Source organism: Dipodomys merriami, unplaced genomic scaffold (genome assembly GCF_024711535.1).
Source record: "Dipodomys merriami isolate MVZ:Mamm:240054 unplaced genomic scaffold, mDipMer1.0.p SCAF_24, whole genome shotgun sequence".
NCBI classification, from domain to species: Eukaryota; Metazoa; Chordata; class Mammalia; order Rodentia; family Heteromyidae; genus Dipodomys; species Dipodomys merriami.
Window position 1 is genome coordinate 805,680 of NW_027203826.1, and position 13,921 is coordinate 819,600.

Sequence of the window (13,921 nt, forward strand, 5' to 3'; positions counted from 1 at the left end):
AAGATGGGTACAGGAGGAATTGATGAGAATGTTGAAAGAGGCAATATTTACCAACAAAGTGCTTTGCTGATTAGCAACTACTTTGTAAAACTACTTAAGCATAAGAACGATCATCTATTTTTTTAAAAAAAAGTTTTTACAGGATTGTTATTCAGGAAGGGCTGGGTCCCATTTTTAGTGAATCGTTAGAAAAAGGCTGAGTGTATAACTGATTGTGCAGCTGACTCAATGTCAGTCCAGATGTTTTAGCCAGATGGTTTAAATACAGAAAGGGCAGAAGATGAACCAGAGAAAGGAATAAAGCTGAATGAACATAATTATGGAACTGAAAAGTGTGATTTATATGTATATTCAAATTATATTTTAGAAAATATTGAATTAAATGCATAAATCATAGATGAGTTTTTAGCCATCCTATAAAAGATTACTTGCAAATAATACTAATAATAACAAACTTTGAATCTAGTTTGATTTTCCAAGATTAGTTACAAGAACCATGATCTAGCCAAATAATAAAACAGTACACAGTATTCACAACTATGATATAATACTATATGCTCATAATGCATTCACAAAAATGAAATAAACTAATATCAGTACATAACTAAAGTTTTAGAATATGATTAATAATATAAATATAAGTATAATTATATAAAGGTGCTTTTAATGTGCAGTGTGTAATGATTATCTCCTTGCAACTTTCTAAAAATTGCAAAATTTTGCAGCTAAATTGTGTCTTTTGGTAATCTAGATATATTTTTAATGAAAACATTGAAAATGTTTTTGCAGAACAAAATTTATGGTGTTTAGATATATTTTTAATGAACAAATTAACAGTGGTAAAATGTAGATCAAAATTTAATCAGTCTGTTGAGAATATGTACTATATAGCACTGCCCAGTCAGTAAGGAATGACAACTCCTATCCTTATGTTTGTTTGTTTGTTTGCTTGCTTGCTTTTTGTTTTTTGTTTTTGCTGTTGACATATTAAGGAGTCAAAGAGCACATTTTCATGAAGCCGTTCATTCAAAAGGAAATAAAATGGTGACCAATGCACTTTTGACAATTACTCTACAAGCATGCATGTAAGAGGATGGGGATAAATGTATACTTTCTAAAGATGATGGAATACTTTAACAACAACAAATTTAACCATTTTTTCTACTAGAAATAATGTTCTTTTATTATAGTGTAGAAGAAGCCTGATGTTAGCAACTAAGAATATTTTCACACTGGCCTTCACTTTGTAGGTTCATGAAATTCATGCTTCATGACTCCAAGTTTTTTTGTTTATTTTAGTAGAGTAGTAGCATTTATTTATTTGTTTGTTTGTTTGTTTGTTTGTTTTGCCAGTAACAGGACTTAGATTCAGGTCCTAGTTACAGTCCCTGGAAATTTGTTTCTCTCCAGGTTCACGCATTTAACAATTTAAGTCCCAAATCCACTTTCCAATTCTTAGCAGTTAATTGGAGATACTTTTCAAGGATTAACCTACCCAGGATGTCTTTGAACCACAGTTCTCAGATCTCAGTCTTCTGAATAACTAAGATTACAAGAATGAGCCACCAATGCCTGAACATGTTTTCAAGTTTTAACAGGAGCAAGTTGTATCCTTAAAATGTGTCACAGACAAGGCTCTGCCCATGTCATGAGAATTTGTGGGAAGCAAAGGACTCTAGCAAAATGATCCTCTGCTAATATAAAGTATTTGAGCATGGGTTGAGGTTGGCAAGAATTAATTTTTATTTGAGCAGATATGTAGTTGATACCTGTAGACAACCAAGAATTATGAGAGAGTATATTCTAATCCTATTTGATTAATTGCAGAAAAAATAAATGCAACTACCTCCAGGTCTCTTTATGGTCATATTACATATGTCTGTGCTGAAAATTCACTCTGCTGAAAAGATACACCATATAATTCATTATGAACGGTTTCTCTAGTAACAGTGGTTTATGTTTTTATTTTTATTCTTATTTTTTGTTGGTCATGGGACTTGAACTCTGAGCCTGGGAGCTGTCATTCAGCTCTTCAGCTACCACTTGAGCTTTAACACCACTTCCCCCTTTTCTGAGTGGTTTATTGGAGATAAGAGTCAGACTTTCTTACCTGGGCTAGCTTTGAACCTCAATCCTCAGATCTCAGCCTCCTGAGTAGCTAGGATTACAGGTGTGAGCCATCGGTGCCCAGCTAGTTTATGTTTTTAAACAAATCACCATCTAAATATTATGTGTGCTTCTACCAGGATACTTGTGTATTGCAGGATTTGTGTCAGCACCATGAGCATCTTTGACTAAATCTCACTATACTTGTGTTCAGATGACCTTGTAATGTGATGCTGAAATAATAGTTCTAATAGTATATATAACTTGATATATCCTACAAATTTAAATGAAGTCTTTGCCAAACTCCTAATTTGGTGGACTAAGATTACTTTATGTTTTTCCCCCATTGTAGGCAGTTTTCAGTTTCTAACTAGAAAATCAATTACGCTGGCACAGAGTAATTAAATGAGGTAATTAGATGTTGATTCAAATTAGGACTACCTTTCGATTGAAACCTTAGTGCACTAAACAGAGATTATCAATGCTATATTCTTAGCATACTTTTTACATATCTTCTGGTGGAATTCTAGAAAATTATGTTTGCAAACAAAATGTATTACACACATTTAAATTGTTTCTACTTCCTAAAACTGAAGGTTTTCTAGATAGGTTTTCTAAAGATAGCTTGGTTGCCTGGTTTTGTTCCCAATCTTAGTGCACAAGTCAATTTCATTTTAATCATTTAAGTCCATATCGAACTTTAAAATTACTAGAGTTTCTTCTTGATGTAGCTCCAAATTACTTTGTTGATTTCATCAAGATATATTTTGCCTAATATTTTGGATTCATTTATACTTTTCTTAAACCATTATCTGAATTAATAATACTGTTATATTCTTGAAGGATTTGAAAATTATGTTGTTAGAAAGTCACTCCAGCAGGTCACCAGTGGCTCACGCCTGTAATCCTAGCTATTCAAGAGTCTGAGGATCACAGTTCAAAGGCAGCCCGGGCAGGAAAGTCCGTGAGACTCTTATCTTCAATTAACCACCAGAAAACCCCAAGTGATACTGTGGTTCAAGTGGTAGAGCACACGCCCTGGGCTGAAGAGCTCAGGAATGATGACCAGGGCCAGTGTTCAAGGCCTACAAAAACAAAACAAAACAACAAAAATAAACACTTGTGTCCTTATCTTGGGGTTCATTGCACTTAACGTCATGTTATCCGACCTTTTCTGCTTGTCTCAAACATATACTAGTTATTGCAAATGAGGGAAACCATGGGACCTATGTTCCTTTGTGCCTGGCTTACTTCACTGAATTTAATTTTTTCCAAGTCTTTCCATTTCCTAACAAATGGCCCAAGATAAAGACACAAGTGATTTTTTTCTGTCTTGCTATTGCTCCTAACATATTTATAAGGTACCACCTGAGTTTTTTTTTGTTGCTTTGTATGTCCCTCCCCCATGGTATAACCCCTGTTTTCACTGTATTAGATGTTGGTATAATTTGGGGAGGGGAAAGGAAAAACCAAATAGTTTTAACAGGGACCCATTGCAACAATGAGATATACACGATGCTATGTCGAAAAACGAACTTTACAATTTGGTGGTGGGGGCGGGGAATGTAGTTGTGGAGATGGGAAGAAAGGGATGGTAGGGGGAAAACAAAGAAGGAGACAACAAAGCTTGATAAGAAATGTAATCATTACCTTGCTCATGTAGCTGTAACCCCTCCTCTGTATAGTATTCTCACAATAAAAAACATTTTAAAAAAGAAGAAAAAAGAAAGTCACTTCAAATCCAATCACAATAAAGAATATGGCTTGAGACCTTTTATCAGAGTAAATCTGTATTATTATATATGCCTGAAGAATTACAGTATTTGGATATATTGTAATTTTATTATACTCAATTAATTTCATTGTATTTGTTTCTCACAATAAACATATCCTTGTCTTTCAGAAATAAACGCCTTTCATGTAACAGCAAAGATGCCAGAGTTGTTTACATCTACATGATGTTTATCTCATAATACCATTTAATTAGAGTGTGATTCACACCAAGAATCTTTAAATGTACTTTAGATTAGCCTAAGCAAACACAGTTCCCTGGTCATATTGACATGTTTGTCTATGCTTGCGTATGTTTCATTTGTAGGACACCAAACAAAATGTAAGGGAACATTTACTTCTCTGGTCAATGATTTAGATGTTCAGTCCAAATTTCTACATTGCTTTAGTAGACAACACAAATATAGGAAAATTGCTGGAATATGACTTACAATGAGAAAGATGCATTGTCTACTTTAAATTAAATGTAAGAAATATTCTCTCATACAATTATAGTCACATCACTACCTTCCATCCTTAGTTAAACTTTGTTTAAACTTTCTTCTTTTTAATGAATATTATCTCACCTTGGTCATGAACATAGTGTTGCCTTGACACCTTCAAGCAGTGGGTTCTGGATTCCACCAAAGCCAAAACACGTGGATGCTCAAGTCTCTTCTATAGATGAGTAGATAATTTTCATATATCTAACTATATATAGATTTATAGATATTTATGGATATTGCCATACATCTGTAATCTAATAATCTCTTTATCTAATGCAATAAAGTATAAATTTCTAGATTGCTTATTTCATCTATAATATCAAAGACAACCACTATCTTGGTAGTTGCTCTACTGTATGAATCAGAGGATAATGATAAATAAAAGTCTGTACTACTGAGTACAGACAATTTTTTTCCAAAATATTTTCACACATCAGTGGCTGAATCTACAAATGAGAAACCCACAGATTTAGATGACTGACTGAATGTAGAAATATTTTATATTCTTGTTCAAATTCTACAAATGATATTAAATGAAGAACATATCAGAGCTTAAAAAATGGAAGTCAATGTCAGTGTTTGAATATCAAGTTTTAAGAAGAGCACAGACAGTTCAAGACATGCATATAAATATATTGACCAAAGCAGGGTAAATAACATTTCCACCTTCAAATTATTTTGTGAAATATCACACTGTACCTTGTAAATGTGTAAAATTATTATGCGATAGTGAAAATTTTCAGTCAAATATTAAGTAACCTGTTTTTCCCATAGAATATAAAATTATATATATGTATAAAAATATATAAGTGTATATATATACATATTATATGATATATGATTATATTAATACCATTATACTTATAATTACATGTATAATTGTACATCGTAATTATAAAGTGGAACTTTCCTATATCTTTACAGTAATAGGAAGGAGGTACACAATGAAGTTAGGCTTCTACCTCCTACCACAGAATTATAAGGGTATGAACAGAAGACTCTTTTTCTTAATATTTACATTTCAAAAAGATGGCTCCAAGCTTTCTGAAGAAGTCATTGTTGGGTTATAAAACTGGCTAGAAGTTCTGGAATACATTTACATATATCTCAAAGGGGAAGAGGAAAAAATTACAATTACAATTTTTTTTTAATGTTCTAATAAAGCAGAGTAAGAGCCTAAAGGAAAGAAAGAGGAGAAAAAAACTGTCTTAATTTTAATCGAGGTGAGAAGAATGTAAGGCCAGCCTAGGTTAAGGAAGAGATTCTCTTACTGAAGTAGGAAGTACATCAATTGTTACCTTCCTTGAACCCTTGAGATGTGACTGTTGTGGCTGAACTACTGTGCATTTAATTTATTTAAATGTAGTTAATAGAGGTGAAATTAAATTTAATTAGTACATACTTAGATGCCACAGTATTGAAGTGCATAGGCAAGATTAACCCATAATCATTGGTCACCATCTTTAGCCATAATAAAAATTTAGTTAATAATTTTTAAAAAATCAGTATTTTAGGCATATTCATTTAAATAAAGTACACCTTATTTTCATTGCTGTTCTCTGGTCACTAAGTATATACATACTGAACTTAAGTTTCATATGTGTGTTCAATTACTATTTGGTTTCCAAATACAAGAAGATAATGACACCACTAGGACATTTCTTCAATCCCAAATTTGGCATATTTTTTGCTTTTAGTGACAACTTTGCTATGTAAATCTTGAGAGGCAGAGCTTAGAGTTTCAAAAAGACTGTTTTACATGTTCCATGAGAAGCACTCATCATCTGTTAATTATTTCACATATTTTTTTCCTGAATGAGGAGTGCCCAGATACATCAACATTTTCTCTTTTTTGGCTGAAAGTTTTTATTTTTAAAAACTTAATTTTGTTGTGGAAAGATGACCAGTGTCAAGATCAGGGACCTGTTACGCTTTCCAAAGCTTCTTCCTTTATCTAAATTGTCCTGGCGTCCTGCCCAACATGTAGTGACAACCCCTCCCCACACTAATTAGTTCTTGCTTTAATCTAAACTCAGAATAAAGAGACTCTCATCCTGGAATAACTTCAATGACCAAACACAGAATATTGTGGTTGACAGCTTTACAATGCCGGTGTGGGGGGGGGGAGGGGGGTATAATTGGGTGGGGGGAGGGGGGTAAAATTGGGTGGGGGGAGGGGGGAGGCGGGGAAGGGAAGTGAAGGGTAAACAAAGGAGGAGGCTGCAATGCTTGGTAAGAAATGTATCCATTATCCTGCCCATGTAATTGTAGCCCCTTTGTACAGTATGTTCTCAAATAAAATAAAATACAATTTAAAAAAAAAAAAAAAAAAAAAAAAAGAATATTGTGGTTGAACTATGTTCGCCTTTCCCAGTGTTTACTGTGTTGAACTATGTACATTAAAAATGTGAGCACTGATACTTTCCTATAACCCCGTTCTGCTGAGGCTGAGACAGGAGAATCTCAAGTTCAAGGAGATTCAAGTTCAAGGAGATCTTGACATCCATGTTCCAAGACAGTAAAATCTGGGAAAGAAAAGAACAAATAATAGATTCATATGATCCAAGTTTAGGATTGGACATTGTCCCATCTTCCTAAAGTTAGTCAATTACTAAAGAATGACTAAGTTGGTCACTTCTTTATGTGTATTTTACTAAAAAATAAAATAAAATTGGAATCATCCCAGTTCTGCTTTTTTTTTCTGGGTCATGGGTCTTGAACTCTGGTCCTGGACACTGTCCCTCAGCCTTTCTGCTCAAGGAGAGTGCTCTACCACTTGAGCCATAGCGCCACTTCCGGATTTCTAGTGGTTAATTGGAGATAAGGGTCTCATGGACTTAACTGCCCAGGCTGGCTTTGAACTGCCATCCTCAGATCTCAGCCTCCTGAGTAGCTGTATTACAGGCGAGTGCCACCGGCACCCATTCTAGTTCTGCTTTCTAAAATTGTTTGGGAAAGTAAAGAAAACTAATGAATTCAAAGCATCTAACCAAATATTTGATACCGGATAAGCCCTTACTACATCTTAGCTATTGGTAATATTGTATTATTCTGTGTAAGAATGTCTGTATATGTACACATTTTCTTCCTTTATGACTCTTTTTCTTTATGGCTCATTTTATTTCATTCTAAAAAGTTACTTTTTTTCTTTTTGAGTGTCAAATCTTTTCTGTACCTTACATATCTTTAAGTTTCAGTCTGGTACACATGACTTCAGGTACCTATGGAAATGTAACACTCCTTCAGAAGGTAACTACATCAAATCTCAAATAAGTATATTTACTCCCTTTATGCAACTTAAAATTATTCACCTCTTACTTAGGTCTCAGTGTCTTACCTGTACATGGGTAACAGGTGCTTTGAGTCTATCAAATATAAAGGTCTCAGAAGTAGAAAAGGTCAATAGTTATGTACATATAGGATGAAGTTAAGTGAAATGAACCCCAAGACAAGGACACAAGTGTTTTTTGTTTGTTTCTTGCTTGCTTGCTATTGTTTCTAATGTATTTATAAGGTACCATGTGATTTTGTTGTTGTTTTGTATGTCTCTCCCTCACGGTATATCCTGTTTTCACTGTATTTGATGTCGGTATAATTTGGGGAGGGGAATGGAAAAAACAAAATGTTTAAATAGGGATACAGGTTGAACCATTGTAACAATGAGATGTACAAGACATTAGGTTGAAAAACGAACTTTACAATTTAGGTGTGTGGGGGAGTGTAGTTGTGGAGGTGAGAGGGAAGGGATGGTAGGGGAAAAACAAAAGAGGGGGCAACAATGCTTGATAAGAAATGTACTCATGACTTTGCTCATGCAACTGTAACCCCTCTGTACAGTATCTCCACAATAAAAAACTTATTAAAAATAAAACAGAAAACATTGAATTGAAAAAAAAGAAATACTTTATTCTTCTCCCTCACTTAAAATGTGGTTGTTGTTCATATAGTCAGCAAGGATTCTGTCCACTCCACTAAGGAAATGCTCTTGTTGCTCCTGTATAATAAGCCACATAGTTTTTGAGAACTAATTTGAAAAAAAAATATGAGCATATGGAGGTTTGATCTCCATTCATACTTCAAAGTACAACACACTGAGGTAAGGATTCATGCACATATGTTTCTGTCTCTTCCTTTCATTTCAGCACCCCTCCTATAGTTTCATTGAGGTTTTCATTGATATTTTCCAGGCTCCCGAAATGACCTCTGATTGCACAGCTGTTTAGTAAACCATATGTTGAATGTTAATACTGTGGCTTGAACTCAGGACCTCACACTCTTACTTCACTTGGTGGATCATTTAAGCCACACTTCCCTTAACATCTTTTTTCTGGTTACATGGAGATAAGAGGCACATGGATTCAACTACTCACTGTTTTGACCTGTGATTCTCAGCCTCTTGAGTAGCCAGGAATATAAGCACAAGCCATTGCCACCTGGTCCTAATTAATTTCTCATTGCTTTATAATATTCACTAGTTCTCATTTTACCTTATAATAACTTCAGAAAATTCTGTATTCTCATGGCTTTTTTAATTTTTAATTTTATTTTATTTTATTTGTGAACATACTGTACAGAGGGGTTACAATTACATGGGCAGGATAATGCATACATTTCTTACCAAGCATTGCAGCCTCCTCCTTTGTTTACCCTTCACATCCCTTCCCAGCCTCCCCCCTCCCAATCCCAATCCCAATCCCAATCCCAATCCTTCCCCTCCCCCCCACCCCCCCACCCCCGCACCGACGTTGTAAAGCTTGTTTTGGACATGACAACTTGTACTTCTCATTGTTGCAAAGGTCCACCTGTATCCTTAAACGACTTGTTTTTCCCCATCTCCTCCACAAGTTATACTGACATCAAATATAGTGAAAGCAGGGGTTATACTGTGGGGGAGGGACATACAAAGCAACAAGGAAGTAATCTTATAAATGCATTAGAAACACATGCATGAAAGAAAAAACATTAAAATACATATCTAAGGGTTCATTCTCTTAACATCACATTATCTGACCTTTTCCGCTTGACTCACACATATACTAGATATTGCAAATAAGGGAAACCATGGGACCTATGTTTCTTTGGGCCTGGTTTACTTCACTTAATATACTTTTTTCCAAGTCTTTCCATTTCCTAACAAATGGGGCAATGTCATTCTTCTCATGGCTTTATGAATCATAACCTATGTATTTCACTTTTTTCTCTCTTCACTCTGATGTTACTCTTAGACTGTGGTCACCTAGATAATCAGTTTCCTAAAATCCAAGAATATTTTTTACATTCCTTACTTATTTTTCCTTACACTGATCTCCCTTAAATAACATTTCTCCATCTCACAATTGGGAAAATAATAACTTTATTTCTAATACAACTAAACCAATATATTTTCTATGAAAATATTTTTCTATTAGTTTTTTTGCAATCCAACTACACTTTTGTTCTTTGCTCAAAGCTCTCTGCTCCAATGTCTTAGCAAATTATATTATAAATATGCTCTTTTCTTTTTTCCATTGTAGTGTGAGCTCTTGGGAATTAAGCACCTTTTAAAACTATCTGAACTGTTCCTACTTAACTTGAATTTCCTCAACTGACCTTTATATGTATCACTAATATTTTGAAAGGTACATTTTCCTAAGGAAATTATAAAATGAGTGCTTCCTGACTTTTGAAAATATTTTGAAGCATTTAATAAAAATATATTTTGAAATATTTATTGGGCATTTAGACATTTAAAGAATAAAATAATGACAAAAACACTTATCTGCTGACCAATAAAAAATATAATTCAGCCTATCAAAATTAATTTTGTATTGTTCAAGCGATAAACTCTAGTAAGTTTAGTAAGCTCATGTAAGGGGATGCATCACCATCTGCTGGCCATTTTAAGTTTTATCTACATTATCCCCAAATACTAGCTTGTTTATGTTGTTATACATATGTTGGTAAGCATCTTATTACACAGAAGAAAATATGTTAAATTAATAGACTGAAATTTAATATAAAATAAAATATATTTTAATTAAACAGATATGTGTTTCTGATTGCTTTATCTATTCAGTTGTGTCACAATGAGTTTAATAATCTGATTACTAAGGCTATAAAACTTCAGAAACAGACAACCAATTGGTAATCATTTGGCTTCATGTAAGATACTTTTAACCTAAGTTAGAGCAAAGCATAATATTTCCTGATGTCAAGCAATTAAAAAATTTATTTTTATTAAATAGTAAGAGTTACATATAAACATAAACATTGACACTATACAAAGAAAATACTGAACATATCTCTGTTGTTTGGCACTTTATCTTTTTACATTCAAAAGTCAAATCTTGTCCTAAATGCAATTATAAGTGCCTATGTGTAGATGTATTTTCATTTAACAAGGGCATTCTTCCTCTTAGATAGTATTTATTCTCCTAACAATTAAAATTTAATCTCTTTGTAATAGATTGTTTGCCTAGACATGATAATCTTGACAGAGATGATTTATGATTTTGAAAATATAACTAAATTTCACAGAGCCCTTGAGGAAGCTTACAGGAGTTTGTATTAGAGAAATGGTGGTTGCATTTTAAAGGGGAAAAAAGCTCAAGAGCAGACAATTCAGGTATTAATTAACTACATAATCTGCATTACAATATTAAGTCACAGATCAAGGAAATTTTCATATCTCTAATTATTGATTCTTCATAATAACCAAACAATTGGCATAATTCAAATTTTTCCCTAATTATTTGTGCAACTGAGAAGACAAAACAGATTTTGAACTTTGCCAAGTTCAACCAGGTATTATATACTATTGCTGGGAAACTCAGTCAAATTCCTGAGTGCTCTCTACAAATTTGTGTTTTCTCCTTTCTGTAATAGTATAGTTTTTTAGCAACCTGAATAGATTTAGCAGGTTTTTTTAATTTATTTGTTTGTTTTTGTCAGGTGGGGCCCGAACTCTGGTCCAGGATGCTGTCCCTCAATCCTTCAGCTCAAGGCTAGAGCTCTACCACTTGAGCCACAGTGTCACTTCTGGCTTTTTCTGCTTATGTGGTGCTGAGGAATTGAACCCAGGGCCTCATGCATGCGAGGCAAGCACTCTACCACTGAGACATTTTTTCAGCCCTGCAGGTAAATTATTTTGCAAATCAGTGCACTTAAAGTTATTTTCTGTGTCTGCTGTACTTAGATGATAATTTTCATCAAGAGAGATACATAAAAATGTACAGGGGTGATTCATGACCAGTTCTAGATGTACTGGAGTTTGAGATCTGAAGATCCCAATTGGAAGCCAGCATAGAAAAGACAAATCCTAGAGACCCTTATTCCAATCAAACACCAAAGTAAAGTGCTCAAATGGTAGAGTTGTAAATTAAGAAAAAAAAAACTGGGAGAAAATGAGGAAAGAGGTGACACTGTTCAAAAAGAAATATACTCATTACTGACTTATGTGATTGTCATCCCACTGAACATCACATATTTACAATAACAATAAAAATAACCACTCTAAATATAGCAGAAAAAAACGATAAGTAAGAATGTGAGGCTCTGAGTTCAGCCCTTGGTACTGGCTCACAAACATGTGTACGCTTACAAAAAGTTGCAGCTCCACAGTTCTTAGTATATTGCCATAATTATGAACTCCTAGAGCAAGTAGCTCAGGTGTTAGTCCTATCCTACACAAGTTCATGCCATTTATATTCTGAATTTTCTAAATATTGCTTGTCTATCCATCCCTTCTGAGCATAACTGCTACCATGTAGAGAGGCAGAATGTCTTCTTTTTTCTTCTAATTTACTGAACATATAACCCTACAATTATGTGTTCTCAGTGATTGTAGATTTTTGTAGTTTATTTTTTATATTTAAATTCAATTTTGAATTAGCATATATTAATACTATGAGGGGTTCCATTGTTATAATTTTAAAAATGTGCACAATATGGTTTGAAATAACTTACCTTTTCTATTATATCCCTTGTCTTCTTCAATTTACTTTCTCCAACAGAGTTTAGATGTATTTTATTGTTCTGACTTCATATATTATATACATATATATGTATGAATATATAAATATTTATTCCTATACATATTTATATACACATAAATTATATATTTAGGTATATATATTTACAAATAAATGTGAGTTCATATAAATATGTGTATATGCACCCCATCCCCCCCAAAATCTACCTTTAGTTCTTAAAAACCATGTAATATAGCTTTAGGTCAAGTTATTGAGCACCTGCCTTAACAGAAGAAGCTAAAGGACAGTGCCCAGGCCTTGAGATCAAGGTCTCATAGTGAAACAAATAAAAAGTAAAAAAGAGAGATAGAGTAATAATGGAGCTTCCTGTTTTCATAATTTACCAGGACCTCATGGAGGTAATAATCCTGTTAAGTGAAAAGAAGGCCCAGTTGAAGCAAATGGGTGAACGGTTGAAAAGGGCCAGCAGCAAGACAAGAGCCTTCAAGATGGATGACAAGCTTAACAAAATCAAGGGCATTTATCTTCAAGAAAGCACACCTCTCTAATCACATATTCACCTTTGATTATTCTCCTCATCGCTATGAACATCCTCTAAGATTGGCTACACTTATCCACTAGAGTCAGCTGACCACAGCATACCCTTTGCGACATTTCCTGGATAAAGATGCTTGTCCTCATTGTCATCAGTCTTTTAGCAGCTTCAGCGAAGAGCATGTTCTCCCACTTTGCCTGTAGATGATAACATCCTGTTCTATTTCCTGGCAAAGAAACTGTGGCTAGCAGGCTTGAGAATTGTTACATTCAGAGGTTCTTCAGTTTTGCATTTTTCCTTTCCTTTATTGGTAGGTGACTTGGAATAAGAAAAAAAATTAAGAAGTGTGTTTTAGTTTAAATGAAAAGATATTTATTTGAAAATACTACAAGTTATCATTCTTTAAATTTATTTTTAATTCAAATATAATAGGGCTGGTTTTAGTGCTGCATGCCTTTAAACCTAACTATTTAGAAGTGTGAAAGCTGAGGATCATAGTTTCAAGACAGACAAGGTAAAATCTACCATAAGACTCTTATCTTCAACTAAGAACCAAAAAGCTAAAGAAGGAGCTGTGGCTCAAATGGAAGAATGCCAACCTTGAGCAAAAAAAGAAAAGCAAAAGAAACTAGGTCCTGAATTTAATTCCTAGTACTAGCACACAGGTACTAATATAAATATATATATATATATATATATTCATATATGTGTGTCAATATGTATATTAATTGTATATACATAGGTTTGTACATATAATTATATAATAAATTATTAGCAAGTGTCAACTATATACAAGCAAACATTTAGTCTTGCTCTTCAAAACAGATTCATATGCAATTATGAACCCCTGTGATTTATAGGAGCCAACATATATAGAAACATAAACCACCAGACTAGGAAATTAATAGAATGATTTTTGTTATTGAATAGACTTTATGCACAAGATTAGGCAAATGATACTGAGTCGTTTCCCAAAACATTGAAAGCAAAAGCATAATAGTACAAGAAATCTCATTTAGACATGGACTATGCCA